Below are 18,620 nucleotides of genomic sequence, written 5' to 3' on the forward strand. Positions count from 1 at the left end.
GCCCAAGGGAAGGGTTGGGACTGCGCGGCTCGAATCAGCAGCCTCAGCATCGCCCCTGAAGGATAACGGTACTGCCAAAAGCCGATCCACCCCGCGTTCAGGCCCTCGGTGCTGGGCCAGTTCACTCTGCAAACGCTATGAAGGTTGGGAAGAAACACACAGGAGTCCTCTGCCACGTAAAACCCATCGGGTGAATGCCATGCCTGACGGCTTTTCAGAAAATCCACAACTAACCCATGGAACTTTCCACTGCTGAAAAAAGCCCAGAGCCCAGGACTTTGCCAAACCAGAGGATAGGCACGGTCCCTGTGGAGGGAAACCACACAGCACCCTTGAGATGACCTGCAAGCCAGTGGTAAAGGAAGACACTCACAGTGGGTGTGTAATTCTGCACGTGATGGCTTGGATTCTTCCACGTGCCCTGAGGATGCACAGCGCCATCCAGCATTGCTCTTGTTCTCTGACCCCTTCTTCCCGTTCCCCAGTCCCTACTCTTAATCGAGCCCACAGCTGTGAGGACAATTATGCAAACAGGGCTGTTTCCCCACTAAGCGGGAGATAACTTACTTCTAATCATCTCCAAAGGAACAAGTGCTCTCCCTAGTTCCAATATGTGGATGGGCATGGGAACTGTGGGCGTTCGCTGGTACTTGTTCCTCTACTGCCAGTGTGTACATCACCATAAAAATACTCCTGTTTCATCTCTGCCCTTCTCCCAGAAGAGCTTAAGATGGCAGAATCTTGGAATGGCTTGAGTTGGAAGGGACCTTAAAGATGCTGTTGCTGTGAAAGATGCCCCTAAAGGAAAAAGATAGTGAGCATCTGCCAAGCTTCTGAGATATATGGGAGAAGGATCGAGAAAACGGGAAACCCCAGAAGAGGGATGAGAGGAAAGATAGTGGTGTAAACATAGTTCCTCAAAAGGAGAAGTGAGGCCCATTGTGGGGACGGAGGAGCAGGGATGACTTGGAGGTGAAGGAATGAAGCTGGAAGGATATAAGGAGGCAAGGAACACCTGTTCAACCAACTCCTGAAGCCACACAGCTATTACAGTGTGATAGCTGCACTAATCCACAGTGTAATTCCAATTAAACTCATTGCATTACACGTGGGATTAATTTGATTTAATAATTCCAAGGTGATATTTTAGCCTCTCTCATTTCATGCCTTTCCTCAGATTGCTTTTTTTTTTTCTTCTCCCCAGTTGTCCAGCTGCAGATTAAGTTCCTGCCATAAGAACAATACAGCATGGCTGGAAGAGCAGACAACCAAGCACACATTATCCATGGGAAAATTATGCCCTGGTACAAGGGCAGGGTTGAAAGAACCCTCCCACGACCATTGCCCAACCAGGACACAGGAGAAGGACATGCTAAATGACAAAGCCTGGGAGTGCACAGCAAATGGGTGTTGCTAAGCTCTCCCTCAAGCACAATGGCAGCCAAACTTGACTAAAGCTGCTTGGTCTGTTTAGCTGGTGCTCAGAAGTGACTTGATGCCATTTTTGAATCAGAGTACCAGAGTAGGCATCTCATCTCTTCTTTACGTGTGGATTTGAATAAATTGTCAACATGAGAGCTTCAGAAGTGGTCAAATCTATGTTGAGCTGGCAGGCAAAATGTGAAATCTTGGGGAAAACACAAGTGATTCCAAATTAACCACAGCTGTCATTGTATTTGTGGCTCTGCTCTACAAGAACACAGCAGAATGTGTAATTATCTCTGATGAGCTAATAACAAGTCTTAATTTCCTGTAAGGGTTATTTTTAAGGGAGTTTTTGTTTGCTTAGTTGGATGAAAATATACAGTATTGCCCTTATGTGGGATTAACTTTAAATATGTGTTTTTACACCCCTACCACATCACCTTTCCTTTGTGTATCTTCAGTAACAAAAAACATTTAAAACTGTCTGGCAGACAACAGTAAGAAAAAGAAACTATAAGAAGGGCTCTGTGAAATTAAAGGCACCCCTCCTCATTGGGCAATTGGAGCCAGCACTCCAGGAGCGGTCTCACCGGTGCTGAGCAGAGGGGGAGGATCAGCTCCTTCAGCCTCCTGACAGTGCTTTGTCTGGGGGCAGCACAGGTACCTTGTGGCAAGGATGCACTGCAGGCTCACGTTCAGCTTGGTTACCTCCAGCCAGGGCCTTTTCTACAAAGCTGCTTCCCTGCTAGGTTGCCACCAGCATGTCCTGGTGCCTGGGGTTGTTTCTCTGCATTTGTGGCTCTGCCTGAACTTCGTGATGTTCTGGTCAGTCCAGCAGGACTAGTTTTAGTGAGGACATTTTTTGAAGAAAAAAGAAGTTCTTTCCTATTAAAAATTAACAGAAGAAAGGTAAATGGGAAAAGACAGAAAAAGTTGTGCCACTACGTAACTGGAAGAAGTAGCATTAAGTGCAGTGTAACACCTCCATGTCTTCCTCAGATATCAATCAGTGAGACAGTGAACAAGTCAATGTTATCTGTTTGTTGCATCACTCTTCATTTCACATTTCATCAAAGATACCTCCTTTCTAGGAATTAAACTGACTGCATGACCTTCCCGAGAATCTGAGCAAGTAAGAAATATTTTACATGAAAAAAAGATGAAGATTTTTTCCTCCTCTGTTTCCCCAAGTACAGTGAAGAGAGGGGTATGAAATTCTTTCAACGTCTAATAATTAAAAAACTGCATAGCTGTTGCCTCCAGATTTAACTTGCATGTTCTTTCTGAGGAGATAATAGATGATACAGAAATTAAGGAAAAATAAAAGGAAGAATCTAGTTGATTCTCTTAAGAGACACGTGAATTAGTGGCACTCAATTAATTTTCATTAAAGAGCCTCTCAAGCTATTTAACGAGCTACAAGAGCTGCAGCCTACCACAGTCAACAAAAGAAGCAGCACCAGAGCAAGGCAGACAGAGGGTCAAAAATCTCCCCAGATGGAGAAAAGGGCACTTGAGCATCCTCCCTGCTCAGTGAAAAACAGCCTTGTGAATGATTAGGCAACTTCTGGGCCCTGTTACGTATGCTGAAGTGTTAGAGGGAATGTTATAATTTGCAAGCATTCTCATTCTGCTCACAGGATCGGAGACTTTTGTTCCTCTCCTTACTGGGAGGGGGCAGATGCAGGTTATTCACTGGATATCTGCCCTTGTGCACAGAGAATAGGGATTATTTAGCACTCCTTCGGAAAGTTTATAATGCCCTGATACTCTGATCTCAGAGAGGCAATAAATCTTTAGACAAACAGCTCTCTTAAGAGCCCATTGTGCAACCTACTGTTTCACTAACAGGACCCACAGAGAGGAAAATCTATATATAACTCCACCAAACAGGCCCTGTGAGCCTCTGCCTGCAAGGTGTTTGCTACAGATGTACAGAGCTTCCTGCTCACAAACCTACCACAACACCTTCACAGCCAAAAATCTCACGCAGCATAAACCAAGAAATTGCTTAAAAGCATCAGTACACACTTAGAATCTTAGGATCATAGAATCACAAACGTTGGAATAGACCTCCAAGATCATCTTGTCCAATTGTCCACCTCCCACCAATATTTCCCTACAGAACCATGTCCCTTAGTACCACAACTAAATGTTTCTTGAACACCTCCAGAGATGGTGACTCCACCATCTCTACTTGCTCACAGAAAAAGACGAGGTTGGTCAAACAGGACCTGCGTTTCATGAACCCATGCTGTTGAGCCTGATCCCCTGGCTGTCCTGCATCTGCCACATGATCTCCCTCAAGATGATCTGTTCCATAATCTTTACTAGCACCGAGGTGTGGCTGACAGACCTTTAGTTCCCCACATCCTCCTCATGACCCTTCTTGTAGATTGGAGTCACATTGGAAAGCCTCCGATCCTCTGGGGCCTTGCTGGTTGACAGAAACTCTGGTAAATGGTGGAAAGTGGCTTGACAGTCACCTCAGCAACCTTGGGTGGATCCCACCCAGCCCCATGGACTTGTGACAGTCCAGGTGGAGTAGTACTTCTCTAACTGTTTGTTTCCACCTTTACTGTGGGTCGTTTATGCTGTTCCCCATTCCAAAATTCCAGGTCGGGAGATTGAGTAACCCGAGGACAATTGGTCTGACTTTCAAAGACAGATGTAAAGAAGGCATTGAGAGCATCAGGCTTTTCCTTACCTCAGTGGCCACATTCCCTGCTGCCTCCAGTAAAGGAAAGAGACTCTACTTAGTCCTCCTCTTATTGTTAATATATCTGTAAAAAAAGGTTTTTTGTTCTTTTACTTGAATGCTTGCAAGCCCAGCATGACCGTTGGTCTCCTCGACACTCAGGTCAACATGCCTGGCATAACTGTTTACCAGCAACCAAATATTTTGCCACTCACAGCCCTTACCCCCCTTCAGGGTGGCAGTAGTGGAAACGGGACATAACTTCACTCATAGGACTGGATCCTCCCTAAAGGCATTGCAGCCTTCAGGAAGTGGAGAAGTATCCTCTGCAGCACTCTCCCACCTGAAAGACATAAAGTGGGTCACTGTCCCTCATTTTGCATGGCCACATATTTTAAATTGTTGCATGACTCCCCTCGCTGTGCTGATATCTAGCAACAGAAGCATTGCCCACATTAACACTGCAGCCTCAGGAGCCCACAGATCAGTTGCAGTGTTACCAGTCATGCCATTCCCATGGTGGCTCCCATCTGCTCCGTGCTGTACATTTGGGAAAGTAGAAGCAGAGGATGGAGGAGACAGGAATGATGGCCAAGCTCAAATTTGTGTGCCATGGAAGCTGCATACCAGACTAAGTGAGCCCTATGAGCAATTCTCAAACTACTCTACCACGTGGTATCTTCACTCTTTGATTCACTTTCCTAAAACTGGGGAACTCACAGATGATGGCTTCAGCTTGATTGGCTTGCTTAATCATGAATGTCTTGCTCTGTTTTACAGATAATGGAGACAAAGATGTTCAGCATGGTTTCTTCATGCCTTCTCTTAATTTGCTTCAGTACTTTCTGCTTTGTGCTGCCTGCACTTCCACGTTTCTCCAGTCCAGAGCTGCTGCAGCACTCGTATAGAGCCAGTATGATGGCCAGGCCCAGGCAGAGCACAAGAACAGCCTGGGCAAAGTGGTTCAGGGTTTGCTGCTCTTCTGCAAACAGTGAGGAAAAGATTGTGCAGAACACAAACAGTGCAAAGACAACTCTAAGGCAGGAGCCCACAGGGGAAATGAGTGCAGAAACACCTAACAGCAGACTCAGGCTTGTCAGCAGTTGATCCGAGAATAAATGCAGACAGCAAAGTCCCAGGGGAGGCTTGTCACCCCAGCTATGGGATATTGTTCAGTCATTGGGAGGTTAATGAATTCTGCTCAGCAAATACAGAGTGTAAGATTGGCACCTTTCAAAATTAAGAGTTCCACAGATTAACAAGTGTAAACCCTTTGGCATCATCCCTGTAATTTGTCATGCCCACAAAGATATCAGCTCCGATACTGAACTGCCCCAACAAGCAGTTCCTGCCTGTGTAGGTCTCCTTTCACACATGGCTTTTCATAAACAGTTTTTTAATCCTGTATAAAATGCAAGTCTGGATCTGCAGCCCTAAAACTTTGCTTGCAAGACACTAAATCAGAAACTTTTATGAACTACTAAAGCAAAGCACAGCACAGTGGAAGCCTGACCACAGACATGGGCTGGCACTGGCTGCTGGCATGAGCAAGTTGGCCTTTTAGTAAGAGCAGGAAGCATTATTTTTCCTCTTGTTCTGTAATTCAAAAACGCGGGATTATCCCCAGCACTGGGAAAGCTGCTCAAGAAAAACAAAAGCTCCAGAAGTTATGAAAAATCAGCCACAGAAACTTCCAGTCTCAGCAACACCCGCTGCTGCTGGGGACTGCCACAGCCAGCCAGAAATCTTACGTTCAGAACCAGTTTGCCAGAGATTTCACAATGCCAGAAAGGAGTCCAAGCCAGAAGCATGATTTGTACTAGCATACTTTTGTGCATCTTTAGAACACCACACAAAAACTCAGGAAAACAAAAAAGCACCTCTCTTACTTTGGAAGAAAGGGCATCAACATTCTCCTGTCACCCAGGCAGAAGTTAAACTTCAGCTTAAGTTCACCAACTTGTTTTCATCCTTCTGTACAGGAGCACATCACAGAACAAGGGTGAGGAGAGAGTGTTTTAATTTGCTGCCATCTTTACACCCACATCCTCCTTGAATGGAGGAGGCTTCACAGCCACCATCATGCAGCTCTGACCAACTGGCACACGCTGCCTGCTCTCCACCCACACCTCAGAACTCAAGCCAAACAACTCAGATCTGTGATTTCCAGCACATTTTTCAGTCACTGCTCCTTGGTGATGCAACTGCTAATGTTCATCATCATGATTTTCCTACACACCCTCTGGTCTACAGCTGATAGCTCTGAAGGATCCCAGCTAGCCTGGCTGTTGAGATGATGGCCTCACACAGCAAGTCCATGTGCAGCAAGTCCCATAATCGTTAGGGAATGGGTGGCAGTACACATTCTGTAATTACACAGCAAGTTCTTTTGTCCTATTCTTGAGCAGGTACCAATGTTACTCTCACCCTTCTAGCACCACTCAATACCCACACCTCTGAACTGTTGTAACAAGAGTCCTTCATTTTTCTCATCAGACTCTTTATTTTTATTTATCTTTTTTTTTTTTTTCCTTGTCTGCCTTCAAAAACCAACACAGCTTTTGAGATTTCTCTACCTGCTGTGTAGAGCAATTGTCAGCTGTGTTTTGCAGGCAGACTGCAGGTTCTCCTTGCATTTATATAGCATGGCTGCAATAGCAACCAAGAGGTAGTTCAGGAGGAGGATTTTATTCCAAAGAGCTGACAGTTTAACTCAGGTTAGAAACCCAAAGCATCATCAGGCAGGGCAGGTGTGAGGCTCCAAATCACAACTGGAGCACCTCCATGTCCCAGTGTGGGCACCAGGCTTTGTGTGTAGCTTTGCCTGGTGAGCTAGCATGGAGACATCTGAGAAAAGACAATTTGCACAGCAGAGGAGATGGTGTTCATCACACCCTAGGTGTATGACACAAGGGAAGGGATATTTATCAGCAAAACAGCAGCAGAAATAGCCAGCAATTTCTGTCTGACTGATTTTCCACAGTTGTAGATCTCATTGTGGAGGAATTCAGCTAAGGCAAGGCTTTGACACTGCAGATTGTTCTGCCCATAAAAGTCAGGTTTCTTTGCACTCACCTTGAATTATCATTTAGTAACAATTGATTTTACAAAGTAAATGGACTTTCTGAAGCAAAAGGCAAAGGTTCTTATCATTTTGTGACGCCGTATTGCAGTAAAGATATTTATTTATTGAGTGTAATTTTCTGCTATAGATATATCACCTTTGCCCTGTGTGATTTCTTGTCCCTTTCATAGACTTTGGCTCCTACATTTTCACCTTTACAATACTGGAATAAAGAGTTCAGTTCCTGAAATGACACCAATGGTTCATTTACAGGCTCCTTTTCCCTACAGACTGCTGCATTCTGGGGGCTCAGGTGAGGAGATTTAAAGCCACGGGTGTCTTCTTACAAAAGCAGCAGAAAAATGCATAAAATAGGCAGCCTGGTATCTTTGTGGATAAAACTGTCAACAAAGCAATCACAACAGAAGAGTCAGAGATTAAGGAAAAGCCAAGGAAACACAACTTTTCTAGGGGCAGCTAGTGTTAGACAAGCACAGGCAGGTAGCAGTCAACTCCTATCACAACGTTTTGAGGTCTAAGTTCATCCTAATCCTCTTGCAAAGGAAGGAGTATTGCAGGAGAGCGGCTTCTACCTGTCCCTTTCCTTCTTCTTCAAACTCCAGGCAGTTATGAACACGAGTTCCAAGATTTTTTTCCTAAATACACAGTGAATTTATACACAATACCATGGTCTTTGGCTTTGTCATTCACCCAGTTTTGTCTGTCTTTCCCTTTGTGCGAGGGCAGATGCTTTAGGACCTGCACCATTCTTTTTTTTAACTCATTATTTTAGTTGTGGTTTTTCCACTGTAGGTCACATGTTGCCAGGCAGCATCTTCTAGCCAAGACAGACGTAGCCACCAATGAAGAAGATAAATGACTTTCTTGTAGAAAACCACCCGAAGGAAAACCCTTAATTTATTCCTTAAGAGACTTTGTGTTTGGCAAACTTTATTTCAAGTTTGCAATTTCTAGAATTACTTTGAGAAGTCTTTTTTACCACTCTCCTAGAAAAGCCATTATTAATAACAGAAGATAAGCTCCACAAAATTAGGTTGTCATTATTTACTGTTTTATTTACTATTTATTTACTATTATTTTCTAGTTGTGAAAGACTTTGGGTGCTTTATCCAAGCATTTTTAAACCTCAGCAGTGTCTTTGAAAATGTATATTGCATAGAAGGAAATACTAGAAAAGAAGGTCTTTCTTAACTGTTTCTTTCCATTTCAAGTCACCAAGAGGACACCCAAGCCCACGTTGCCAATTGCTCTCTGGGAGTCCCTAGCCAAAGGAACAGGGAGTGATATCTGTTCCCACAGACCTTAAACATCGGTTGAATCCATGGAACAGAAGGGAAGCAGGAAAAGAGCAATGAAAGCAACACATCTTCAGCAACCCAACAGAGCTGATCAGACAACTGTGTCGTTCCTAGCAGCTGTCTCCTGGCAGAAAAAGCACACTGAATGCTTTGTTTTGTAGTGGTTTTGCCCAACAGATGAGGACATTTCATAACAGGCTGCAGGTATGTCTCAAACACACTGTTGCCAATACACTCACAGGCATTCAGCCAGAAGTGGGTTGAGACAGCAGTTGAGTGGTTCACATCAGCTCACTTCCCTAAAAAGAGCATCCAGGGGTGGTGGAGTTTGTACACCTTGTCCAGGATGGCACTGGATTGAGCATACATCTCATGAAGGGGTGCTCCAGCAATCCACTCTCCCTTACTCTCAGTTCACCTTCAGAAAATCATTGGGGAAAAAAAAAAAAAAAAGAAAAAAAAACAGCCACCAAGGCACTAAGCAGAAATGATGAGGCATATTCTGCCTGCTGAAGAGAGACCCAGAGACTTGGCTAAACAGCACCTTTCTTGCTCTTAGACTGTATATCCTGGCTTCAGCAGAGCACCTTGCCCTGCTGAACCTTGCAGTGTCATGCAGCAGCCACTCTGTCCCTGTTGTCACTATAAAACAGGGAGATGGAGAGAGAAGAGAGTTCTGTTTGCTCTGCTTTGTTGAAAGACTTCGGCTTTCCCTTTGGGTTTCAGCAGGCACATAAGTAGACATCCAAGGCAAGAGGAAACAATTCAGACTGCAGTGGGCAAACACATCTGTTCTCCACCTACACAACAGTCACCTTCTCCTCAGCCTTTCTGAAGCAATTCTGTGCAAGTAGCTGCCTACCTGTACGTTTTCCAGCCTAGAAAGAGAACCTTCTTTTTCTCCTCATGGCCAGGTCCAACATCGTGCACAGCTGCTGGACTGCCATGGTGAGTTAGCTGGGGTCTATCAACACTGTCAGGGAAGAGTTGGGTTTCTCAAAATGGGCTAAAACTGCAGTGATATTCGTGCTACAGCAAAGTGATGCAGTTAAAAAGAACTTACTGACATATAGGATGGAAGCAATTTCTCATTTAGCATGAAAGCTGTCTCCTGTCTAGCTTCCTGATCTGAAGGCTACCCAGGAGAGCTTATGAAGTAGGTCACATGGACCTCTGCAGTTAGCTTTGGTTTTGGATGCCTGCAGCTCAAAGAACCACCTCCAGATTTGCGTTTTACTTCTTCCTCAAGTCCCACGCCAAGGGCTGGTTTGAAATCAGCAGATGCAACACCTCAAGGAAAAATAACCAACAACCAGGGAAAAAGGACTTGAAGTTATGAAGAATTAATTTGTTTTACCACTTCTTCTTTGACTGACCAGGGACACAGGGTACACGGGCACACTGAAAGGGATCACTGCCTTGGCATGGGCATGTTTCACAACCAGAAAGCACAAAGGCTACCTGGAGACAGAGGAAGGGAGAAGTGGACATCTACTGCAAGGTGACACGTGAGCATCTCCCCTAGCTCAGCTCCAGAAGAACTGTGCAGAGCGAAAGGGAGCACCTTCTAGCATTAACTCTTCAGGCACTGAAAAATCCCTGGAGAGCTTTCAGGTTGATGGATTTCCACTGGCTCCAGAGGAAAGACTTGCCACTCTGCACCACACCAAGGCCTCCAAGGGATGGAGAAGAACCCTGTAATTCTGGGTTATGTAAAAGAAATCTGAACCCCAAAGGCATTACCACAAAGCCAAGCCTTGGCAGGACTGCATATGCTTCATGTTTGAGAGGGCTGGAGGCACATGGCCCCAGGCACTAGTTTATGCAGCAGCACTGGATCATCAAAGGAGGGAGTGTGCTGGCAACTCGGAACATTCCCATGTGTGTAATTGACAATGCTCTAAATATTATACACAGATCTGTTATGCACAAACCCACACACAAAAAGTGATCTACGACACCTGGTGAGAATTCTCCGGCAGCAGAAGCACATGACCTCTGCAGTGCCACAGAAAACAGCCCTCAGCCACATCAGTAAGTATAAAAACCTCACTTGCACAATGATTAACCTCTCCAGGAGGGAAACAAAAGGAAATCACATGGAGTTGAATCCTGTCTGGAAAACAGAGCACAACTGTGATCATTTGTGTTCAAAAGAACTGAAGTGAAACCAGAGCCAGTACACAGAAAAAATGTTTCAGGTGAGGAGGAAAGCCAAGGGGAGAGATTAAGAGAGATCAGCTCATCAGATCTGGCAAAGCAAGGGCTGAAATGAGATGCAAGTGCTGCCTGCAAAAGTACCAGGCAGGTAGGTGACAATGTTAGAGGATGTACATAGGCTGTAAATCAGGAGAAAAAGGTTAACAAATCTTTTGGCAGATATACCAGGAAGCAGCAACTTAGAAATGTTTTGAAAATCAATAGGTGGACAAAATTGTGAAAGACATTCAGGAAAGCAGGGGCTGTGGAAGACCCTTGCTATTTTCTCCTCTGTAGTGTTAGGAGGACCATGGGATCCATGTGCTGAGAACAGCACACTGTTCACCTGTCAAAGAGCCGCTACGTTTTTCCAAAAGCTGAACAGTAATGCTTCACATGCATGAAATGAAACACACCTAATTAAAAGCAGGAAAGTAACAGAGTGCAGCTGACTGGTTAGAGAGCCAACCAGTTACCTGTGCATTGGCCAGAGACTTCTAGCACTAGAGGAGACAGGGATTACAGGTATGGCTGCTTGGATTTAAATTGCCAGGAAAAAGTGCTGAACATTTGATTAAACTCTTTGTAGGCATGGAGGAGCCAACACTAAGAGGAATAACAGCTTGCAAGGACTGCCCAAGGCAAACTGCAGTGCAAATGAGCCAGTTTTGTTCTAGAGAGGGGATGAAACCACAGGTGCACAACCAGCTAGAAAAGCCTTGTGATCCCCTAGACCATGTGGGCAGTAATGCCTACATCAAGGCAAAGGAAGCACTGATACAGTACTTGTTGGGAAACCAGACATAGAGGATAGTTCACCCTCAAAGTGGAAGGAGTCCTACCAGAGTTAGATCTGAGGCCAGTGCTGCTCAGTCCCTTTCTAGAGCAAAAATACAAGTTAATGTAACTTCCAGTACTTGAAGGGAGCTTACAAGCAGGAAGGGGGAGATTTCTTACACAGTCTAATAATGATAGGACAAAGGAGAATGGCTTTAAATTAAAAAAGGGGAAATTGAGATTAGATGTTGGAAAACAACTTCTTTACTCAGGGTGGTGAAGCCCTGGCAGAGCTCCCAGAGAAGCTGTGGGTGCCCTACCTTTGGAGGCTTTCAGCACCAGGCTGGATGGGGCCCTAGGCAGCTTGATCTGATGGGGGCAACCAGCCCATGGCAGGGAACTGGGGCTGGATGGTCTTTAGGGTCCCTTCCAACCCGTGCTATTCTTTGATTCTGTGATAATGTAACTCCACCAGTGTTAGAATACAAAACTTTTCCTATTTTTACACATGTTTACATAACCAAAGAGATAACATTAAAATGCCTCTGACAAGAGGAAGGAATATATTATGCAGAGGATACTGTTTCCTTGAAAACCAACCACAGAACATTGATTGCTAATATTTTCTAATGCTGTTAAGACTAACTCAAAAGGAAATACTTCCAACACTTCGGAAGGTAGAAAAAAAATCACTTAAGCTCTGCTTTTCCTGTTGGTTAAAGCCAAGGGCAGCTGTCCCCTTAGGCTGTCATTAAACTCATGAAAAGATGGGCTGTTTGCCATTTGGATTCAGTCACTAGTGAATGGTCATCAGGGGACTCAATCTTCCCAGAAGAAGCTGGGGATATCAGCCCAGCATCGGGGGAATACAACAGCTGCTCAGACACTCAGCATCAAAGCAATTTCTCAGGTGAGTCAGGAGGAACATGCTTTTTTTCCATCAGGCTAGCCTGAGAGAAGCTTGTGCCGTTCATTTAAAGTTAGAGATTGGGAAAGTTAAGAGACATGGGAAAGCGTGGAGATCCAGTTGGTACTGATACTGGAGGCTTTCAGCAAGTTCCAAACAGTTTCAGCAGTTTTACCAACACCTGCTAGGAAAACTGAGCACACACTGATGAGATAGAAGGTCCTGGCAAGGCTGAATGACAGGCTAAGGAGAAGAAAACAGGAGGCTGAAGCAGCCACTTTGTGAAATGAGTCCTGCAGGACTGTGCCTGTCAACAGCCTGGAAAAGGGAAAACGTGACAATATGTGCTGAGGATCCAGAGTCATCCCAGAAGAGAAGGGACTGCAAAAGTGCTTTAAAAGACACAGCAAGCGTTTAAACTTAGGAGATTTGGGTTGTTCCTGGGAACAGCAAACTGCAGCATGGCAGGTAGAGGAAACTGGCAAAAAAAAAACAAACCAAAAACAACCTGAGCTGATCACCACATCCCAGGAGTGAGATAGAGGTCACAGGAAGGACACACAGACACTACGACCCACTGCTCACTACCCATAAAGGACAGCAGAAAATAAATGAGATGCTCTTGGGAGTAGAAAACTAAGGAGAAAACAGCATTTTGCCCCTCCTGAAGCCCTTGAATACAGGCAGCAAATCCAGTTCAGTAAATATGAAGGTTACTCAGAAAGTAATGCCTCCTGTGTTGTTCTGTTGGCCCCCGGTGTCAGAGGTGGATGTTGGTGGTACAGCAGTAGGGGCTGAACCTTCCCACCAATGTCCCATTCCATGCTGTTGCCATGGGACAGATGGCAGCAGAGGGGCAATCTGACAGAATGGTGTCTGATATGGGAGTGCATGTGAAGCAAAGGTGTGTCACTGAATTCTTCCACGTGGAAGACATGGCACCCATTCACATTTATCAATGCTTGTGAATATTTACGGAAACCAACCAGTGGATGTGAGCATAGAGAGGCAGTAGGTGTGAAACACTGTGAAACAGCATGTCACCTCTGCTGACGTAGATTTTTATGAGCACAGCATTCAGGCTGCTGATGAAAATATAGAGCTGATGGTAGTGATTATGTTGAAAAATGCATGTTTTGTAGCTAAGAATTTGATCTATCAAGTAGTATTATTGTGCTCTTTATATCTGTTGTACTTTCCATGGAAATAAATAGGAAGCATTACTTTCAGAGTGACCTACATACCTGTGTGCACGTGTATATCTATATCCAGGCACAAGATAAAACCAAGCCAAAAGTCCAAATAGCAATGACAACAACAAAAAGAACATAATGACTCCAGTACAAGGAACAAATAAACAAGAGGTGCCTCCAATCAGGGAGAAAGGAGAAGTCATAAGTAGCACAGCTGGATGCAAGGAGATGAAATGTTTTCACTTCTTTCCCAATACGGATGCTCCAGGGACTCTGAGGAACTGCTGGTATTTAGGACAACACTGGAACAAGATCCGTATCACACAAAATGATTCAAGAACTGCAAGAACACATGCCAAACATAGACATTTGCATAATTTCTGACAATCAACTTTTTAAACTTTGTTAATTAACTCTGTTAATTGACTATGTCAGAAAGCTGTTACATATTTAAATCTAGGCTGCTGCAGACGTGGCTGAATTTCCAGTCTAACAGGTGGCAGGTTCAAACAAAAAGATAGGAGAGTCACAAAGCCACAGCATCCGCCATGTCCCATTACAAGCCAGTCTAAGGCTTTGGGGTTGGAAAGCAACAGGAGAGCCTTGTAGAAGAGAAATTCACTTAGAGCTATACAAAAAGCTAGTCATAGATCTGCTCTCCTTACTCTTACATCTCCCTTTCTGCTTTGCTGCAGGATGAAAGAGTTCCACTTCCCACCCACCAAAGCAGCACAGAAACCAGCCAGGACTTTCGGCAACAACAAAACCCACTTCCACACCATGCATATAAACAAAGCACGACCTCACCAGCACATGGAAATGGGGGTGATGAAGCTCTGGCATCAGGTCAATAAATTCACAAGAGAAGGAAAGGCTGGGGGAAAAAAAAATTCCCCAGAAATCACCAAGTTAGGAGCTCTTGCTGGCTTGCCTGCTCCTGGCCAATTGCTGGTGCTGCACTACAGTGGTCTTACTAGTACATACCGTTTGCACTTGTACAGAGTTCCTTCTTTTTTTTTTTTTTTGGACCATAACTGATTAACCTTCACTGAGGATAGAGGACAACATTGCAGCCCAGTAAGGTCAGCATGGTCTGTGACTGAGCATCAGGAGGCACTGCCTGTAATTTCATGTCCAAGAAAGCAAGAAGAGAAACTATTATTTCTGTTACACCAGCAACCACAAATCAAGTTGATTAAATTAACCTCCCTTTGCAAATTTATACATATAATAAAAGTAACTGTTTAATGATAATACTTGCATTTAAACTAATTTTTAAGAAGTGTGTGTATGGCAGGGCTGCTCTTCTTTTCCATTCCCAAGAAGCAAGTCCTGCTTGGTTAAAATAATTTTACCTTTTTTCCTATTCCTGTACAGGTATTTTAAACAAAGCAGCATCAATTGTTTTCTAATTCATTATAACAGACTTTGGAGAAATGAGGAAAGAGCCTTTGATCAAAGATATGAGTTCATTCATAGCACAGTCAGGAAAGTGCTGCAGGCAAAGCTTTTATGTAGAGAATTAACAAACTAACAGATACTCACTCATGAGGGTCTACTGTAAGTATCTATAAAAGGACAGGTCAGAATGTATTGCATGAGGTTTGTTTCTAATTCTTCTTTATGAAATGAACTTTGATTTCACATGAGAGGGTGATAATGTTTAAGAAAATAGCACTGCATCAGATCCTGGACCACAGAGAAGGATGTGCATTGCTCACTTCAGAATGCAGGACACCTCCAGGCACGTGGTAATACCCGTGAAAAGCTTGCCAGGAGGCTATCATCCGTTTCAAATCCGTGCTCCTGGAAAGAAGAGTAAGTTTTCAACTCAAGTCAAAATGAGAAAGTAAAATGTCAATTAATGTACTTTAATATTAAGCATGCAGCAGCGTGAAGACTCGAAACACCAGAGACACACTGCAGCAACAGCAGTCTGTCAAATGTGTTTGAAGCAGAATACAGGCATGATGCTACATACTGCGTTATTGTTGCACATAAAACAGGTGAAGTGCGCAATTTTATTTCACAGCACTGAAAATCCAAAACCAGTTATCCAAATTCATCCAGTCAGTCCCACAGTATCACAAAGTCATGTTACATGCAGCATCAGAGAGCTCCATGCCAGCCAGAATTACAGCAGCAATACTTACTAGAAGGAAAAAATAAGCTTTCCAGAAACATTAGTAAAGCTTTAGACATCCAAAATTAAATATATTTCAAGTGTGTTTAATGCCAGCATCCAAGAACACAGTCTGTGTCTTCCATCAATGAAAGGTTCCAGTTTGGGTGAAGTTACACACGGAGTTGTAACTGGAGGCCTGAGGTGAGGGGTTCTGCCTGGAGCTGCGTGCAGAAGGCGAAGGCATCATTTTCCTTGCAGGGCTTTTCTGGGATGGGCCAACTTGCAGTGCCATGAGAGGTGGCAGCCTGTTTGCATTGCCTTACTGAGCCAGTGCCCAACTTCATGGAAATACATCGATCCTGTTTGGTTTCCTTTTTAGTCTATGTACAAATTTATTTTTGGTTGCTTGAGGATGTGTGTTTTCTGTTCTTTTTAAATAACAGAGTCATATGAAGTCATATCCCTAGCAGTCAGAATTAGTCACATGCACTCATAAACATCCCAACACAGCTGCTGCAGCAGTTGTGCAAGATTTCCGTGCTCAGTCTCTAATTATGCCAGCTGAGTGAGTGGGGGCAGCCTTTGCATACAGATCACAAATTGCACATTTTCCCTCTCGGTTAACTGGTGATATCCGCTGTAGATAAACCCACTGCACTGGAGATACAAACAGACCCCTAAGCCAAGGCAAAACAGAAACAGTCTCTGGAGAGTTGCACAGAATTGTTCTATCAAGCTACCATCTTTAACACAGAAACAAATCTTAACATAGAAACACATCTTAACACAGAAGCAAATGATGCCTCACCATCACAAAACAAAAATAATTGTTTGGTTCTTCCACCTTATCTGGTTCACGATCTAAGAAAAAACAAGGCAATGCATTCTTCCTCTGCAAAGAACACAGTATCTTTAACAAACACAGTGGGTAACAGAATAGACAAATGGAAACCTTCCACTTATCTCCAGCAGTAAAGCTCGCATTTCTTCTGTTCACATCGTGAATTATCATAAGATGACTCAACCAGAAAAAAAAAAAGTTCAAAGGTTAATTTTCTCCTTACGTCTGCTATTTACCATATTTCACCACCTTTACACAGAAGTTTCTTTCTTCATAGCTTTTCCTCAAACACTGCCTCACAATAAAGTTCATAACAGGCACCTGTCACAGTAACTACACTCAATTGACTCAGTCTCGAAGCAGTATCATGCTAAAAAGGAGACAAAGCTGATATAAAATAGCATTAAAAGTCATATGCTGGAGTTGGCAACCATCCTGACCTATATTCCTATAGGTGTTTCAGTGCAGCTGTCTTCCCTAGCCACCCCCTCTGTTTCAGAAACAGACCTGCAGAGCTAAAACATGCAAGAGTTCTACCGGGACATCAGTACTAAAATATTCACTAGCTTTAATCAGTACTTCTGCTGACCAGAATCACAGCCTCCATGGAAGTCAGTGCACTACAGAAACAGAACCTACGTCCTACTCCATGAAGAATACTTAGATTACAACAACAAAAACAGACAGGAAAAATCCTCATGGTGATTTCACTCATAAAATGATATCCTAAAAAGAAGCTTTTCAGTTGCTCCTTAACTTACAGATATATGAACTCAGAAGTGTTTTATTTAAGGTATATTTGAAAAAAAAAAAAAAAAAGGTGACAGAAGTCCAAGTCCTCTAGAAAAAAAGATGAACCAAGTCTGCCAATACTTAAACGTCTAAACTTTAAACTAGTTCAGGTTTCTCTTCCTTTTTCTTTCCTTTCCCTCCATCAGTTAAGTTCTCAGTTTTGCTGATGAAGCTACCTAAGTAAATGAAGGTATAAACGTTTATAGTGCCTATGGCACTCCTGTGGTGACAGGTTATACCACCCCTTCACCCTCTCCCCTGTCAACACAGCAAAATACCCCTCACTTTATGAGCTGAGCTCTGGAGCACTTGTTACAGGGCACACACATGTCAGGAGCTACCAGCACCATAAAACCACACCTACATTTGCTTTGGGACCAGCCATTCCCTTCCAGGCAATGAAGGGACTTTTATTTGACTTGCTGTATTTTGGACATTTCTGGACAATTATCTTGATTTCTTTTTTTTTCTGTTTTACTGTTGAACTCTGAAATACTTTCTCAGCAGCAAGTAAATCTGCTTTAAGTGCAGATACACTGATGAGATGACCACTACCTTTATGCAGTTAATTTCTTTAAAATCAGCTCAATTTCAAGAACAAGCTGGTGTATCGAGTGGATAAGGCCTAAGTGATACCCGGTTCTTGCAGAAGTCAAGTCCCAGCCAGATACTTGTCACAGTCTGAAGCCTGCCCAGACTTAGGGTAAGCACCTATCCTATTCCAAGCAGCAGGATGCACTGGAGACCTCCAGAAGTTCTAAGAAAACTTTCAGCATTTGAGGAGGACCAAGATGTTCAAATTGCTTGCAGAGCCTCACCTGAATGCCCCAGCCCCAACATTAACACGAGAAATTGATGGTGGCAAGTGAAAGGAAACACCAGACTGCTTAGAGAACAACTGCTGCATGGCCACTTTTCCTTTCAAGAGCTCTGGAATATCTCCCACTCCCTCATTCTTCCTCCCTTCTCTTTCAGGAGAATTTACTTACCATGATGGCTAACTTGCAGTGCTGGATGAGTCGATGAGAACTTAAGAAACATAAATCCTTGTCCCTTTACAGGTGGACAGTGCACATAGCAACTCCTCCTCCTGTCAGTGCCAGAGTGAGATGCTCATGTGGTGCTGTCCAGGCAAAAGCTGGGCAACTATAGAGAAGTAGCATATATTCTTTCCCTGCTAGGGGCTCAGGAAAAGGAGTTAAAAAACCTCACAAGTTTAAATTATTTCATGCCTGCCATAGGAAAACAAGAGCTAGCAAAAAGGCAGCACGAAGCAATAC

Source organism: Tetrao urogallus (assembly GCF_951394365.1).
Source record: "Tetrao urogallus genome assembly, chromosome: 5".
NCBI classification, from domain to species: Eukaryota; Metazoa; Chordata; class Aves; order Galliformes; family Phasianidae; genus Tetrao; species Tetrao urogallus.